This window comes from Geotrypetes seraphini, chromosome 13 (assembly GCF_902459505.1).
Source record: "Geotrypetes seraphini chromosome 13, aGeoSer1.1, whole genome shotgun sequence".
NCBI lineage: Eukaryota > Metazoa > Chordata > Amphibia > Gymnophiona > Dermophiidae > Geotrypetes > Geotrypetes seraphini.
The window spans coordinates 15,593,461-15,612,160 of record NC_047096.1 but is presented as its reverse complement, the minus strand read 5'-3'; the positions used below and the strand labels follow the sequence as shown (position 1 = coordinate 15,612,160).

Sequence of the window (18,700 nt, the reverse complement as noted above, 5' to 3'; positions counted from 1 at the left end):
CCTGGGGATGTTGGGAAGATGGCATTTATAACTGGTGGAGGAAATATAATATAATATAATTGGCGGAGGAAATCTCTTACTGACTGGCTGGTTCAAGATTGCACTTGTACCAAGTTCCACAGGAGTTTGTGAGTCTCGGACAGGAAACCATTTTTTGCAGCACACCGGCAACCACACTAGTACTAAGCAAAATGGATCAGCTTAACCTCTAGCGCGGGGGTATTAAATGTCGGTCCTCGAGGGCTGCAATCCAGTTGGGTTTTCAGGATTTCCCCAATGAATATGCATGAGATCTATTAGCATACCATGAAAGCAGTGCATGCAAATAGATCTCATGCATAATCATTGGGGGAAATCCTGAAAACCCGACTGGATTGCGGCCCTCGAGGACCGACATTTGACAGCCCTGCTAGCATCTCACAGGTCTAGGGTTACCATATGGCTCCAGAAGAAGGAGGACGGCTTGAGACATCTGGGTTTTACTTCTATTAGAAGTAAAACCTGGATGTCTCAATCCCAATCCGTCCTCCTTTTTCTGGAGCTACATGGTGACCTTACACAGGTCCAACACCTAACCTGAGAGCAAAATCAGGTCAGGAGATGAGAAAGTTTATATTGTGAAAGCAAAAATGACCAGGTGTTCTTGAAGAAAATAGCTGAAAATGTGTAAGGTGTTGAAAACAATCTCCTTCCCGGTGCATCTGTGAGCGTGGCACACTTCCATCTTGGGCATTCCAATTGTGTGGCTTATGGAAATGTGAATTGTCTTCTCACACTGGCAGTGCTATGAATCAGCTGAGAAGTGTGAACAAAGACAGAAGACAGTGTGGGAGATGGAGTGGCACGCTAATAGAGAGGCCAGACAAAAAATATTTTGTATTTTTAAGGTTTCTTACAACAACTCAATGAGTAATCCAGCTGGTATGAAGCTAAGCCATTTTCTTTAGCAGTGATGTAATGTAGAGAATGACAGGGGGGACAAATTTTTTCCGTTCCGTTCCGTCCCCACAAGTTCTTTTCCTGGCCCTGCCCCATTCCTGTAAGCTCTGTCCTCATCTGCACAAGCCTCCAACACTTTAAAATCATAAGTAGCAACATTCTAGAGCTCAGATTGTGATGTCATAATGCCTCATTCCACCAATGCCTAAGCTCCGTCCTCATCCACACAAGCCTCAAACACTTTAAAATCCATAAGTAGCAACATTCTAGAGCTCAGATTGTGATGTCATAATGCCTCATTCCACCAATGCCTAAGCTCTGTCCTCATCTGTACAAGCCACAAACGCTTTAATATCATAAGTAGCAACATTCTAGAGCTCAGATTGTGATGTCATAATGCCTCATTCCACCAATGCCTAAGCTCCGTCCTCATCTGCACAAGCCTCAAACGCTTTAAAATCATAAGTGTTCGAGACTTGTGCCATTTTGGCAGAGCTTACAGTACAGGAATGGGGCAGGGACAGCGACAAAACTCATGGGAATGGAACGGGGAAATTGAGTTCCTGCGGGGACAGGGACAGATTTGTCCCCGTGCCATTCTCTAATGTAATGCCACATTCTCGTATCCTGATTGGTTCTGGAGAAGTCTGGGTTCTTTGAAGCCCCTGATACCTGGTAGGTATCTGTTTTCACTTCTCAGCAGAAGAGTATTTTACCTTTCAGACGTCTGCCCTCTTGGCTTATCAACCATAACTGTGTAAATGGAGTTCTGCTTTGCGTCATGAGATAAACCCCATTGGTAGCTGCCCAGTTAGAAAAGCCACCAATGTGCTGTGGGACTGCAAGATTGCAGTGCTTAAATTATTGTAATCATACAACTTAAATGTATTTAGAGCAGTAAAACTGGCAGTATCTCCAGACATCTAAGCATAGAGGTCATTTTGTCTTGAGGTAGGTCCTACGTCTTTTGTTACTCTTTGGTCGTGGACCTCAAGTGGAAACCTTTGGAGCCTTTTGCAAGAGTGCAGATGCTTAGCTGGTCATTAACGGATGATGACATGAGGCCCATGTCCTACTGCAAACTTTTTACAGTGTCCGCCGCCCTGACTCGTGCCATTCTGTCTGTAGGACACAATAAGGAAGGCGATATAGAAATACAACACAGTGTGGTTGGCATGCTATGCCATGTGGTTTAAGATAGCAGGGAAGAAAAATACACGTTCCGGAGCCAGGGATGTATCCGTAGCAATTTTGTTGTCATAAAAGCTAAAAGAGGCACTTATTTTCTTAATGTTTTTCTTGGGATGACTATTTTAAACAGCCGAATTGTACAGATCCCTTTTAGCTAGGGACAGAAGCTTAGCCAGCAGCTTGTCTAACTGCCTGGGAGCAGAACCACACAGGGTTTGGACACGCTGGCCTTGGAGCTCTGTGCTCATGTTGCAGGCATGCACAGGGTGGGGGGCAAAAAAAAATGTATTTTTCTTGTGGAACTATTTTTAAAACTTCCGAATGGGGTATCAAAAGACTTTTCAGCTCTCAGGTCTCTAATAATTGAGGCTGCTCTGGAGTTCCTCATCCCAGAGAGATGACAAATCTAAATTTTGATTTCCGGTTGAAACGAGAGAAATACACTCTGCTCTTCCAGAGATAGATGACTTGTGAGGTCCCAAACACAGTTGATGTCTGGTGTGAGTGCTTCGCTGGGGGAAAAGGAGAAATGTGTCTTAACATTGACTCGTACCTGGGTAAACTGAGGCACAGGTAGAGAAGTGACTTAGAGCTGAGATCATAAAGTACGTAGCTTATCAAAAGCCACAGAGTTAATGACAGAACTGAGGTTGGCGTTGCGCACAGGGAGAACAAAATCTGTTTGTTTTCAGGTTTTTGTTCCAACTTTCAGACTGATATTGGGTGGTTAATAAATCCAAATTAATAAATATTCAGGGCTTGTTCTGGATGTGGAAGCCACTGGGGATAATGTGGGTTCTGGCCAGTATTCAACCAGGACCTGCATGAGACATTTAAATGGGCCCCAGCTGAATATCATCCGGGACTTGCCTAAGTTCCTGCAGGTTTGTTCATCACAACAGCCTCCCTCCCCCTCCCCGCCTGGTTAAACTCTGCTGTGAGCTGGCAGCTGACATTCAATGGCATTTAACCTATTAGTTTTGCTCAATATGTCAGAAAGAGCTATTGATGCACTAAAGTTTACATGCAAATGATTCATGCGGATGTTTCTCTGCCGTCTGATTGATCGTTGTGAGAGCGACTCTCACATGTACGTAGAGCCGGCAGGGAAGCCCAAACAGCTGAGAGTCATGGAAAGCCTCCTGCCACTCAGCTGTCTGGGGCAGGAAACCTTTTTTTTTTCTTTCTTTTTTGAATGGGCATAGATGCTGTGTGTGTTACACATAAAAAAAGCAGCCCCCCTCCCCCCCAGTCGATGGTCCTTCCCAATGACCCCCAATGAATGCGGCACTGGGAATCCCACCTCCAGCACAAGCAAAAATCAGCAGGAGGGCTGGCCATTCCCTCCTAACATTTGTCCCCCCCACCCCCCATGCAAAAATAAAATGGCAGGAAGGATGCCCACTCCCTCCTGCCATGCCGACTCCCAACATAGCAGTGAAACAGCAGGAGAGATGCCCATTCCTTTCTACCATCAAAGATCCACCCTCGTGCCAGGAGCCCCCCAAACATCCTCTACCCTCCCCCTTTCCTCCAGAAAAAAAGGCAGAAGGGATGCCTACTCCCTCCTGCCATCGGAGGTCCCCTGAAACAACCCCCTATAAATTTTCATAGAAGTTGGAGCAGGAGGGAAGCTCATTCCATCCAAAATGGCAGGCCTTTCCCTCCCCAGTACATCATATGATGTATGGGGAGGGGCTTAAGGCCCTGATCGACTCTGATGCTTAAGGCCCCTTCCCTTCCTGTAATACAAGGGGGAGGAGTCTAAGGCCCTGATTGGCTCAGTCATCATGGCCTTAGACACCGCCCACTTGTAACCCAGGATTCAGAGGGAGGAGCCTATGGCTCTGATTGGTTCAGGCGCCTAAGACCCTTCCCCTTGGGAGGAGCCTTAGGCATCTGAGCCAATCAAGGCCTTAGGCCCCTTCCCGTGTATCACATGATGCTCTGGGGAGGGAAAGGCATGCCATTTTGGACTGGCAGGCCTATAAGCGGGACAGACTGAGCTTCCCTCCATCTCCAAGTTCTTAGAAAAGGTATGGGGGGGGGGTTGAGGGACTTCTGGTGACATCCCTCCTGCATTTTTTTCATGAGGGAAAGGGGGAGGGTAGGGGATGTTTGATGGGGATGCCTTCAGTGGCTGTAATGGGCCTTCGAAGGCAGGAGTGGGCCTTCAGTGGCAGGAGGGAGTGGGCATCCCTCCTGCCGTTTCACTGCCGCAGGGAAGAGTCGAGATGGCAGAAGGGAGTGAGCATCCTTTCTTCCATTTTTTTTCTTGTGCGGGAAGGCATGCCAGGAGGAAGTGCGCATTCCCGGTCCTAGGACAAGCAGTGCCTTCCCCCATGTCTGTCTCAAATTTCAGACTATGGTCTTTTCTTCCAGGAACTTATCCAAACCTTTTTTAAACCCATCTACGTTAACCACTGTTACCACATCCTCTGGCAACAAGTTCCAGAGCTTAACTATTCTTTGAGTGAAAAATACTTCCTCCTGTTGGCTTTAAAAGTATTTCCATGGAACTTCATTGAGTGTCCCCTATTCTTTGTAATTTTTGATGGAGTAAAAAATCGATCCACTTGTACCCATTCTATACCACTTAGGATTTTATGGACTTCAATCATATTTCTCCAAGCTAAAGATCCCTAACCTCTTTGATCTTTCCTCATATGAGAGACGTTTCATTCCCTTTATCATCTTGGTTGCTCTTTTTTGAGCCTGTTCTAATTCCATTTTGTTTTTTTAAGATATGGTGACCAGAATTGAACGCAATACTCGAGTTGAGGTCGCACCTTGGAACGATACAGAGTCTTATTTACTATCCCTTTCCTAATAATTCCTAACATCCTGTTTGCTATTTTTGGCTTCCACCACACATTGGGCAGAAGGTGTCAGAGCATTGTCTACAATGACACCTAGATCTTTTTCTTGCCTGCTGACCCTAAAGTGGACCTTAGTATCTGGCAGTTATAATTTGGATTATTCTTCCCAATGTGCATCACTTTGCATTTGTCCACATTAAATTTCATCTGCCATTTGGATGCCCAGTCTTGCGATTTCTTAAGGCCTTCCTGCAGTCTTTCACAGTCTGCAGGTGTTTTAATGACTTTGAACAGTTTAGTGTCATTTGCAAATTTAATCACCTCACTTGTTCCAATTTCTAGATCATATCTCAAGTTAGTTTAGCGAACCTGTGGCTGGAAGCAGCTTATCAGCCACTTACTTCTGCGGGCTGAGTATCGAATCCAAAGTTATTAGGAAGAGAGAAAAAGTCAGACATGCATGCTGACATCATGACATCAGGATAGAGTCCAGACATGGGCAACTCCGGTCCTCGAGGGCCGGAATCCAATCGGGTTTTCAGGATTTCCTCAATGAATATGCATTGAAAGCAGTTCATGCAAATAGATCTCATGCATATTCATTGGGGCAATCTTGAAAACCCGATTGGATTCCGGCCCTCGAGGACCGGAGTTGCCTATGTCTGGGATAGATAGACTAGCTAGGTCACATGCAGTGGCACAGTGAGGGTAGAGGCACCTGGGGCAGTGTCCCCCCCCCCCCCCTCCCCGTGCCCTCCTCTCCACCCCTGCTCCTTCTATGCCCCCAAGCCACACTGACACCCTCCCTTCCCACCCCCGTACCTCTTTAAATCTTTGTGCCAGCACGAGCAACTTCTCTGGCCCACTGCTCACACTGGCGTTGACCTTCCCTCTGACGTCACTTCCTGGCTCCATGACCCAGAAGTGATTTCAGAGGAAGCCAGGCAAGCGCGAGCAGCAGGCCAGAGTCGAGAAGGGGGTCGAGAAGGGAAGAGGGTCGAGAAGGGAAGGCGTGAGCGTGACGTTGGAGGGCGGAGAGGTGCCAATGCTCCCACCAAGATGGTGCCCAGGGCAGTCTTCCCCTCCCCTGCCCCCTTCATTACTACGCCATTGGCCATATGGTCCCTTTATTTTTCTGTGTTACTATGACCTTATAAGCTGCCTGCTCTTCGGAAAAGAGACTGGGAAATGAAAGGGTAGGAGGGGAAGTGCAGAAAGGGAAATTAATGTGTGTAAAGAGAAGGAATTGAACAGGTGAGAGAGAGAGAGAATCTGTGTGAAAGGAGAGACAAGATGAGGGGCAGAGAAGGAACAGTAGAGCCTGTCCCCGTGTGCTGGTCAGGGCAGTCCTGCCCCCTTTCAGAGAAGGAACAGACAAGACTAGCCTGTGGGTTAGAAATGCAGCCCTGTATCACTGCAGCTGCACTCCAGCTGGGGCGTATAAACGTTGCTTCTTAAAGCTTTTTCTGAAACAAAGCTCTCTGTTAGTAGGGAACTAGCACAAAACTGTGTCTTGTCCATTTATTCCCACACCCCTTCCTCTTCGCTCCCGCGCTGAGACAAAGGAGGATGATTGCTTTTAAACTGAACTAGCAGGCTGTGATTTTTCTGGAATTAAATGTCTATGTATAGTTTTAAATGGCAATGCAAACCTTCTGCACATTAAATTTCCAGCAGGAGAACATGCCAATGTTATATAGTTGAACTTAAGGCTCCTAAGTAAGAGTTTTGGTGAGGATCCACTTTGAAAGATCTAGAAGTCGCTTCAGGCGGTCTTCTTTCTTCCGTGGGTCTCCCTGAACAGTAGAGACTGAGATTTGTTGGACTATTGTGAGGTTTAACGCAAGACCAGCATCATCCAGGAAAGGCATCGAGCAGCAGAATAGTCTTCAGCCAGATCCTTAGGAACCTGTGCCTCTCAATGTCATTTTTTGCCGTACAGTTGGTTGAAGCAGTAGTATATTAGAGGTGTGACTACTGTAATATTTATTTATAAAATTTCTAATCCACTTAAAACTAAGCGGTTTACAAAGTACATACATAGACATCAGATAGCCTAGAAACAAAAGAGGCAGCATTCTAAAGATTCATAATAAATATAATTTCCCATTCAATTAAAAGCCCTGAATGCTCTGCGCTGCTCCTGACGCTCATAGAGTTCCTATCAGCATCTGGAGCAGCGCAGAACATTCAGCACACCAGTCTGCGCTAAAAAACGCTATTGCGGTTTTGTAAAAAGGGGGTGGGTTAAATTTCTGAATATCGGAAAGTAATCTTAACGGTCCAGTCAAATTATTCCATAATAAAACCCCTGCTCCTGAAATTACAGCTGCTCTTATATTTTCATAATGCACATGTTAATAACCCGTCTATTGATAATCACATCAGTCCCTCAGACTTTAATGATCTAAGAGGCTGATAAAGTGTCATCACTTGTGTCAAATACCAAGGAATCTTATAATGAATGACTTTAAAAATCAACGTGAGAACTGTATAGACGATACGATATTTAACAGGTTACCTAAGTCCCCATCTCTATAGTTGAATACATCACCCACTAGGCCAGGGGAAGGCAATTCCGGTCCTCGAGAGCCGCAGCCAGGTCAGGTTTTCATGATATGTACAATAAATATGCATGAAAGAGATTTGCATCTCAAGGAGGCAGTGCATGCAAATCCTTCTCATACATATTCATTGTGGATATCCTGAAAATCTGACCTGGCTCTGGCTCTCGAGGACCGGAATTGCCTTCCCCTGCACTAGGCTACTCCAGGAACTTGCTTCCTGCTCTTCTTGGATTGGCCATAACATCTGAAACTATCATAGAGGCAGGTATGTACTGTTTCATTCACACTGGAGGAGTGTGTGTGTGTCGGGGGGGGGAGGGAGTGGGGTTATGCATTCATCCCTCTAGTGATCATCTGATCAATTTGGGTACTTATTAATTGTTAAAGCAGGTGTAGCTCCAAAATTGTGCCCTGGACTTTTTGTAAAATGTTCAATTATTGCAGAAAAACATCCAAATTGTAAGCCTGCCCTAGTCCCGTCGACTAGAGAATGACACGGTGGTTGTTCAGTGGCTAGCCGCTAGTAGCTGTGGGTAACCCACCAAAATGGGGAGAGAAAAATTAGTGGTCGCTGCAGGGATGGGGACAAGGCCATTCACTGCCCCGTGGAGTGGTGAATGGTCTTCTCTCCAGCATGTAGCCAGCATGGATCGCGCGGTCCAGCATTCCCACCCATCGCTGCATCTCACGTCCTGCCATCTCCCTCCCTCCACCTCACCTTAGATGCCGAGTCTGAGTTTAATTCTTCTTCTCCCAGCCTCACGCTTTCAATAAGCCGCGCGTGCGCGGCTGCTTGAATTGTTGAATCTTCTCCTCTTTCGCAACCGGAAACAGGATGTTGGGTCAGAGGAGAAGATTCAACAATTCAAGCAGCTGCGCACGTGGCTTATCGAAAGCGTGCGGCTGGGAGAAGAAGAATTAAAGTGGGACTCGGCACCTAAGGTGAGGTGGAGGAAGGTGCATGTTCCCTCACACCAGGAAGGAGGGAGTGGACAGTAGTCGCGGGGACGGGGCAGTGAAGGGGATGGTGGTCGCAGGGACAGGGCGGTGACGGGGACAAATTTTTTTCCCCGTGACATTCTCTACCGTCGACATCCCGTTTTCAACATGACCCCTTGAGGTTTAGATGCAGTGCGGACAACCACCGTAGAAATCAATCTACAAAATATGTTTTGAAAATAGCGAATTGGAAGGTTTGGTGAGGAAAAATGCCTGTCTGCCCCTTTATGCCACGTTTTGTGGATGGTTTTCTTTTTTTGAAAATGAGCCCCAAAATGGCTTATAGCAGTGGTCTCCAACTCAAACCCTTTGCAGGGCCACATTTTGGATTTGTAGGTTCTTGGAGGACCGCAGAAAAAAATAGTTAATGTCTTATTAAAGAAATGACAATTTTGCATGAGGTAAAACTCTTTATATATATATATATAAATCTTTCCTTTTGGCTAAGTTTTAATAATAATATTGTAATTTATAGCTAAAGAGATATGATCAAGAAACTGTTTTATTTTATTTTTGTGATTATGATAAACATACCGAGGGCCTCAAAATAGTACCTGGCGGGCCGCGAGTTTGAGATCACTGAGTTAAGGGGGAACAGTTAATCTGCTGGCTGGGTTGGAGGGCAGAGGGGAGAACAGGACATTGTGACATCACTGATGAGGTTAGCTCTTATTGGTGGAATGAGGCATTATGAGATCACAATCTCAGCTCTGCTGCTTCCCAAAGACAAACAGGATGTCATGGATACAGTTAAGGCAGTGGTCTCCAACTCAAACCCTTTGCAGGGCCACATTTTGGATTTGTAGGTACTTGGAGGGCCTCAGAAAAAAATAGTTAATGTCTTATTAAAGAAATGACAATTTTGCATGAGGTAAAACTCTTTATATATATATAAATCTTTCCTTTTGGCTAAGTTTTAATAATAATATTGTAATTTATAGCTAAAGAGATATGATCAAGAAACTGTTTTATTTTATTTTTGTGATTATGATAAACATACCGAGGGCCTCAAAATAGTACCTGGCGGGCCGCATGTGGTCCCCGGGCCGCGAGTTTGAGACCACTGGCTTATAGGGATGCATTGTATAAAACTTTCCCTGTGTGAGACTCTACTGTGTAGCATCGGTGAAATCTGGCATATTGCTGAGAATGTTCAAAGCATATACTCTGCTGACCTTTTTCATCTGTGTAATCAAACTGGAACTACCCAAACCATCAGGCAGAGATGGAGAAGCAGAAAGCATCCAATTCTGTATCCAGGTTTTATGTCCTTCCTCCTCACCTCCACCCCCCAAGAAAACAATTCACATCAAACTGCTAAAATAAACTTGTATGTATGCGGTTTCAGGGGAAGCTCTCTTTACACATCTGGTTCTGATGACACATGGATCCTGGAGGTCACTAGCCCTCCTTCCCCTCTATACCTCTCCTAAAAGAAGAACCGAATCCCTGTAGAAAGAGGGAATATTAAAAGAGTTGATGAGACAAGGGCTACAGATGATCACTTGCCAAGTCTGAATCATTGTCTGCCAGCTGGCTCATTTTGAATGGAAAATCCAAATTAGGTCATTTGTAGCCCCGATGCCTGCCTCCTAGTACTGTCACCCAAAAATTCATCTTGCAGTTCCACTCTTGAGAACATACTGATATTTAAACTTTGTGCGCTCTTTTTGTCATCATGGATCTGAGTAAATCTGGGAGGGGGTTATTGCTCTGCTGATCACTAGTAGAACTCTTTATGAGTGAGGGGCAGCATGCGTCATACAGACCCCAGAAAAGCAGTGGATGGGGGCCAGAAGCTTATGCAGAATGTTAAGGTCGAGTTATTTTTCTAAATGAAGTGACAGCCCCTACCTCCAAATAAAGGACCAGTGACCAACCCCAACCTCCCTGATTCTGATGAGGGTGGGAAGAAGGTGATCATATTGATTCTAGATCAGAGATCTCAAAAGTCTCTCCTTGAGGGCCGCAATCCAGTTGGGTTTTCAGGATTTCCCCAATGAATATGCATTGAAAGCAGTGCATGCACATAGATCTCGTGCATATTCATTGGGGAAATCCTGAAAACCCGACTGGATTGCGGCCCTCAAGGAGGGACTTTGAGACTCCTGTTCTAGATCGACTCATCTACGGAATAGGGTAGTATGTGCAAAGTATCTACCTCTTTCAAGTAGGGTTTGGAGAGCTCCTTCTGATGGCCTAGGCCCACACAGAACATCCAAGGCAATGAGTTACCGGTATTCACTGAGAGAGCTGCTATTGTCTGTGGAATTTACAGTTTTATTCGACTTTTTCTAAATTTAGAATGGTTCAGTGTGTTTTGCATTAACTCATCTGTTCAAACTTTAAGTAGAACTGTGTTCAAGAATCATTTTGGTACATCATTAAGGAAAAGATGATTTTGGCTGTATCCAGCCTGAAGTTCATACCAGCTTTGTGCATAGCCTTTATAAATTTTGCAGACAGCCAGGAGAAGTGGACATGTGGTTGCTGGAGATAGGCATAATTCAACAATGCAACATTCTTGTCTTATTGTGGGGAGATGGTTTTCTATTGCTCCTTCAGACTTCTAGTTCAATCAGCAAAGGATTCTGTTGGTCTATGGTGCCTTCAGCTGTTGTCTGCAACGGTTCAACAGCTGCCTGGGATGTTCTCCTCTGACTCAACTTCCTCTTTCCGCATGGGCGAGAAAGGTCAGAGGAAGCACTCCAGAGCAGGCCACAGGTGGCCTAGGTGTTTTGCTGCAATGCCACTGCTCTGCAGAAGCCAAGATTGAAAGTACATAGTGACAGCGGAGGGATTGAGATACCAAACTGCAGGTTGGCAGAAGGAAGGAAGTGGAGGGAGAGATCGGATCATGCCGCTGACGGGGTATGGGGAATTAATTTTATCTGTCATTAGGGGGAATAAACCATAGATAAGACAATCCTTTTTTATAGGCACTTTGGAGCTGAAATTTCTCAACTTATACCCAAGTATATACAATAGCTCTTTCTAACTTACTTCCTACCGGCATTTCCCCAAACTTCTTTCACTTGAAATATGCTCTTCCAAAGAGAGAGAGGTGTAGCCTTCTGATATGGGTTGTGTGCAGGTTCAGATAATAATTTTTTTACCCATTCATTAGGTACAGCATAGACAATCTCACAAGAAGAGAGTTTGGTGTTGTGTATCTCTGCTTGGCTGTTGCTGTATCCACCAAAATCATATTTCTTTTCATTAGTGAGCACATAGCAGCAGCACTCCTGGGTTGGTTTCATTACGATCCTGCAAGCTGCAGGAGCCTTCCTCTACAGACCAAAGGTTTTCATGTCCTGACTCTTAACATATCTCCATACTGCCATGTCAGCTCTTAACTTGCTGACTTGGGTATAGAGGCGATTTAGAGCTTTCCATGTTATGTCCTTCACTTTTCCCGGTTCACTGTTTTCAGGCAGAAGAGAAACACATTTCATACACAAACTGAAGCCCGTATCAAGTAATTCAGTTTCTTTTTTAATGTACTTAGTAACTATAAACTCAGACTCTTTATTAAAATGAATGTCGAGTTGTTAAAAAAAATTTATTGGTCCGGATTTCATGATTTAGAAACCTCTGGATTCATTGGTATGTCTGAAAGACAGAATAGGATGTATTTGGCAGGTAACTCTGACCTTAAAGGTAGGCAGGTGAGACCACTCGTATCCTCATAAGTCAGTTTCAGCCTTCTGTGATACCCTGCATGTAGAACTCCTTTTGGATGAATTAATTTTGCAGTCAAGGCATACGATTGGCTAATGCCCTCAGCATGATCTGTAACGGAATCTAATAGCATGAACCACTCAAGCATTAGCTGCTTCAATTTCCAAAGCTCTTATGTTAGCGCTTTTCCCAGTATTAACACACCACGGGTTTTAGTAGCTAAGCAGAAAGTGCTGACAGGACTTTTTTTTTTTTTTACAGGAGCTGCTGGAATTCAAAGGACTCTTCCATGTTTTATAACCTCTGGAGTGCTTTTTAAATCTTAGCTGTAAGTGACTGGTGGGAGGGAAAGAGGAGCAGGGCTGTGTATATCTGTAGAAGTAAGATGGCCGCCTTTTATTACTGGTCAACTAGAGAAAAGCTCCCTCTACTGGCTGGTCTCTGAAAATAACAGTCTTCAGGAGTGAGTGTACAAGATAACTCTGGGCAGGGCATCCCTTGCAGGAATCCACACGGGTTTTCTGTAAAACCTTGAGTGAGCATACAACACACATGTAGTATAAAGTCTGCAGCCTGTCTGCTGCATGCATTTATTTAGGTACAGAGGACAGTAGGTAGAGATTACAAGGAATTTAATGAAGGCACATCTGGTTCCTGTGTAGTTTCCATTCAAAATAAAAAAAGGGTTAAATCCGTGGGGTAGAGTGAGGAAATGCCAGATTATTTACAGTAACCTGGAACGTGTTCTTGGACTCTTTATATTTTTTTATTGGTCTAGTGCACAGTTTCACATTTGCATTCAATTACTATGGTTTCTGTATGATGACCTTTGACAGTCACTTAATCTTTGTGGCCTTAATCTTTTTCCTCTCACGATGTTTTGGTTTCTTTTATCTTTTTTACTCTCTCTCTCTCTCTTCTACTGGCTATGCCATCAAATGGAAATCCCCCACTGACCCAAAGATGGGAGGGAGTCTCTTCCTGGGACGGAGTCTTGGGTTGTCATGGCTACCTATGATCAGCATGTCCCCACCCCCAGGGCCTGCACATGTTGTTATCTCTTTGACATGCTAGAGCTCTGTTTAATCTTTTTCTCTCTGTTGTCAGCAGTAATCGGTCTCATACGCACAGCGCACTCTATGTATCTGCGGCTCTCTCATGCCTTTGCTGTTCTGTGGTATTTATAGAGCAATGTTCTTGACACTGGGGCCAGGGTTGTGATTTCCTTGTATATTACAGTCTGGATTAGATGTTTTTCTAGAAGAACAGAGGCTTCAGAATCTACATAATAGTTATTGGGGTCATTTTTGTGAATATTATCATATTTTTACTGGTATCTGAAATTACCCTTGATGTTTGACCTTGCTGGATTTCTGTGCCTGTGTTTCACTTCTCTCCTCCTAACTTGCCCAGATAATTATGGAGTCTGACACCGAATTTCATCCAGACCTTAATAACTTCCAGTGGTCATGAACTTTCCAGATATTCAGTACTGGTACCTGGATTAGGCATTTCACTGACTATCGGGGATCAAATCATCTCGTGGAATATTGACGCAATAGTCTATGTCTTGGGCAGACACAATGTATAGGCTCTATATACTATATGTGTAAGTTCTGTAAGTGCTCATATTCAGTGCAGATGAGGACACAGATTGCAGGAATGGGGCAGGGACAGGAAAATAACTCGCGGGGGACATGACGGGAAAATGAGTTCCCATGGGGACGGGGAACAATTTGTCCCCGTGTCATTCTCTAATGCCGATCTCCAAATGCAGGACATAGTACAAGACGGCAGATAAAGATCCAAATGGTCCATCCAGTCTACCCAACCATACATGCTCCATAAATTAATAATTTCATTTAAATGGTCCTTTTTCTTAGATATTTCTGGGCCAAAAACCCAGAGCTCTGCCCGGTAGTGCTTAGGTTCCATCTACTGGAGTCTCCGTCAAAGCTCACTCCAGCCCATCTTAACCATCCCAACCATCGAAGCCCTCACCAGCCCGTCCTCAACTGAATGTCCATATACAGGACATGGAGCACCAATACTGTAACCTCTGCTCTAATATTAAATATTGGCGGCCACAATTCATTCCAGGGTGATAAATCCTTGCAATGAAAGGCAAAAGTTCTTGTGCTATAAAATCCTTTCACCAGGAAAAAAAATACCTATGGGTTTCAGGGAATTCCAGCTCTTTTTATAAGTCTTATAAAAAGAGCTGTCCAGAATGAGAGCCCATGTCATCAGAGGCTATATAGAATTATGCATTTTTTTTAGATTCATTGCTACAAATGAGAGGTCTATCCTTGGTTGAACCATTCATGGAGGTGACTGAGGCAAAAAGGTTATTGGAGACAACACAGGAATTCCCTGAAACCCATAGGTATTTTTTTTCCTGGTGAAAGGATTTTATAGCACAAGAACTTTTGCCTTTCATTGCAAGGATTTATCACCCTGGAATGAATTGTGGCCGCCAATATTTAATATTAGAGCAGAGGTTACAGTATTGGTGCTCCATGTCCTGTATATGGACATTCAGTTGAGGACGGGCTGGTGAGGGCTTCGATGGTTGGGATGGTTAAGATGGGCTGGAGTGAGCTTTGACGGAGACTCCAGTAGATGGAACCTAAGCACTACCGGGCAGAGCTCTGGGTTTTTGGCCCAGAAATATCTAAGAAAAAGGACCATTTAAATGAAATTATTAATTTATGGAGCATGTATGGTTGGGTAGACTGGATGGACCATTTGGATCTTTATCTGCCGTCTTGTACTATGTCACTGTGTAAAACAGAGTGAAGTAGGTGGGCCAGGTCTGTACAGGCCTCTGGTAGATAGGGAGAAGATAGAAGGACTTCGTATTCTCATGGAGTAGAATAATTTCTGCTGATGATGTAGGAATGGACCTATTAGACATTTTCCCATTGCTCCTGCTGGTGAAATCGCTGTTTTATTTTTAGGCAGTTCTTAGCCTTCAAGAGTACTATAGATCCATAATTACAGAGGGAGAAGAGCCAAAGTATGCATAAAAATCTGTTAATGGCTCTAATAGATGTTGGTTTTGGAGGTCTGCTGTGGGTACTTTGTCGTGTATGCTTGTGTGAATTTGAAGCTGTTTTGGGTTCCAGGGTGGGAGGGGATTACTAGTCTATCAGAAATTCAGTCTTATTTGAGTTATAAGATAGTTGTCCGGAAGTCAGCTGCTGTATCTGATCTAATAAGTAAGAAGGCTAGATTGTAGATATACTTATGGCAGTAGCTATGTCCATGAATGCAAGGTGCATTGTTGAATAGCTCACTAGAATTTGGGGATTAATAATTGGAAAGAACTGTATATGCTGGGAGGTTAGAAGCTGATATGCACGGACGGGGAGAGGGACTTTGGGGTGATAATGTCCGAAGATCTAAAGGCGAGAAAACAGTGTGACAAGGCGGTGGCTGCTGGCAGAAGGATGCTGGGCTGTATAAAGAGAGGCATAGCCAGTAGAAGGAAGAAGGTGTTGATGCCCCTGTACAGGTCGTTGGTGAGGCCCCACTTGGAGTATTGTGTTCAGTTTTGGAGACCATGGCTGGCGAAGGATGTAAGGAGACTTGAAACGGTCCAGAGGAGGGCGACGAAAATGATAGGAGGCTTGCACCAAAAGACATATGAGGAGAGACTGGAAGCCCTGAATATGTATACCCTAGAGGAAAGGAGGGACAGGGGAGATATGATTCAGACGTTCAGATACTTGAAGAATATTAATGTAGAACAAAATCTTTTCCAGAGAAAGGAAAATGGTAAAACCAGAGGCCATAATTTGAGGTTGAGGGGTGGTAGATTCAAGAGCAATGTTAGGAAATTATTCTTTACAGAGAGGGTGATGGATGCCTGGAATGCGCTCCCGAGAGAGGTGGTGGAGAGGAAAATGGTGATGGCGTTCAAAAAAGCGTGGGACAAACACAGAGAGTCTAGAATCAGAAAATAATAGTGAATATTGAAGGCCAGTACTGGGCAGACTTGCATGGTCTGTGTCTGTATATGGCTGTTTGGTGGAGGATGGGCTGGGGAGGGCTTCAGTGGATGCGATGGTGTAGATGGACTGAAGTGAGCTTTGACGGAGACTTCAGTAGTTGGAACCTAAGAACAGTACCGGGCAGAGCTTTGGATTCTTGTCCAGAAATAGCTGAGAAGAAGGAAAAAACCCCCAGCAAATTTTTAGATTGAATCAGGTTGGGGCAGACTAGATGGACCATTCGGGTACTCCGAATGGAAGTGCTGGGATGTGTTTGCCGGTAAACAGAAATTTTAAGACCATTGTGGTATGGCTTTTCTGATGGGAGAGGGGGAGTGTCAATGTTTTTAAATCTACAGTCTCATGGAGAAATTGAACATACTAAAGACTCTCATTTTGGTAACACGACTGGTCTCTGTTGGCTGGGTTGGATAGCAACATTAACAAGAAATCGGCTTCATTTTGTGTGTTGTCTTAAAATTTGCAGATTGCAGCTAAAGAAAATGGTGGGTGTCTTTTTTAATAGAATGATTGTGAGACAGAAGGCCCTTGTTCTAAATGAGAATCTCTCTTGATAATTTGAGTACGAAGCAAGACTGAGGAGCCCCTCCCCCACCTAACTGTATTTGTTAAGATATGATTTATCTAACGTTCAGTCAAGTCTCGATGGAAGACATTGATGCTTCTGTTTCCAAAGCAACAGAGGGAGCGCAAGCAGGTGCTGAGAGGTCAGTGAGGAACTATAGGAGCAGAGACAGATACCGTATGATTAAAACACCATACAGATTTTGTATGGCACCTGTTTAATTTAAAACAAGGGGGACCAGCTTTCAAATAATATGTCCTGGAACCTGCTGAAGTTAGAATATGATGCCCAGTTGATATGTTTACAAATCTGGCCCTACACAGGGAAATAAATTCATATATAACACATGAGCAGATGTAAGAATTTGCAAAAGGGGAGCAGATGGTGTGATACATCACCATACACTTGCTCCGCCCCCCTCTCCCATCCTCCACCCTTTTCTATACCTTCTCTCTAATCTTTCCAGGTTTCACTCTTATCTCCACGCTCCCCTTGGTCCTTTCCACTACATTCCTCATTCTTCCCTCCCATCCAGGTTCTTCTCTGTTTCTTTCCCATCCCCCTCACGTCCCTCTAATTTTCTCCCTTTCCTCTCACATGTTCTGTTTTCTGGTCTCTGTGTCATTGTTCTCACCCACCTTCACTCTTAGTGTCCTTTATTAGCTCTCTCCTAAGATTCTTGTCATCTTTCCTTTCCCCCTGTTCTCTCCTTGGGACTGGCTTAATCAGTAGGCAAGACTAAGTAGTTGCCTAGGTCAGCAGCTTCTTAGGGGTGTGGGGGTAGGCAGTAAAGAGCAGCTGCAGTCAAATGTCTTTTTATGGATTGGGAACTGGTTGAAAGACAGAAAACAGAGTAGGTTTAAAAGGTCAAAATCCCCATGGAGAAGGGTAAATAGTGGGGTTCCCCAGGGGTCTGTGCCGGGACCGCTGCTTTTTAACATATTTATCAATGATCTAGAGATGGGAATAACTAGTGAGATGATTATATTTGCTGATGACATAAAGTTGTTTAAATTTGTTCAGTCGCAAGAAGACTGTGAAAAATTGCAAGAGGACCTTGTGAGACGGGAAGACTGGGCGTCAAAATGGCCGATGATGTTTAATGTGAGCAAGTGCAAAGTGATGCATGTGGGAAAGAGGAACCCGAACCATAGCTACGTGAAGCTGGGTTCTGTGTTAGGAGTCACTGCCCAGGAAAAGGATTTAGGTGCCATCATTGAGGATACGTTGAAACCTTCAGCTCAATGTGCGGCAAGGGCTAAGAAAGCAAATAGAATGTTAGGAATTATCAGGAAAGGAATGGAAGATAAAAATGCTATAATACCCTTGTTTCGCTCTATGGTACGGCCGCACCTTGAATACTGTGTGCAGTTCTGGTCACTCTATCTCAAAAAAGATATAGCGGAATTAGAAAAGGTACATAGAAGGGGGACAAAAATGATAAAAGGGATAGGATGAAGCGGCTAGAGCTCTTCAGCTTGGAGAAGAGATGGCTCGGGGGTGATATGATAGAGGTCTATAAAATAATGAGTGGAGTGGAAACGGTAGATGTGAATCGCTTGCTCACTCTTTCCAAAAATACTAGGACTAGGGGACATGTGATGAAACTATTAAGTAGTAGATTTAAAACAACCTGTAGGTAACCTTGATAGGCAGAATATAAAATACCTAATAAAAACTTGAAAAAAAAAAAACCCTTCATACAACGTGTAATTAAACTCTGGAATTCGTTGCAAATTTAAAAGATACCATGAACGAACGCTCTCTTATCAGGCAGCAGCCTAGGAAAAAGATTTTAAGCAGCTTTTACTCACTTCAGTTTCCTACTTACCGTATTTTTCGCTCCATAAGACGCACCCTAGATTTAGAGGAGAAAAACAAGAAACCCCCCCCCCCCCATTCTGAACAAAATTCTCCCTGCCA

The 18,700-nt window shown here is 44.2% G+C and overlaps 1 protein-coding gene across 11 annotated transcripts in view; it reads left to right on the top strand.

Annotated features, from left to right (window-relative positions):
• NAV1 (neuron navigator 1) overlaps positions 1–18,700 on the top strand; it is a 385,886-nt gene that overhangs the window by 107,206 nt on the left and 259,980 nt on the right. Inside the window, exon 2 of one of the 11 annotated variants that reach the window (XM_033917674.1) lies at positions 12,458–12,524. The exons of the other annotated variants lie outside the window; for them this stretch is intronic. The gene's annotated coding sequence lies outside the window, so the exon portion shown is untranslated. The remainder of the gene's footprint in view (positions 1–12,457; positions 12,525–18,700) is intronic. 11 annotated transcript variants of the gene reach the window in all.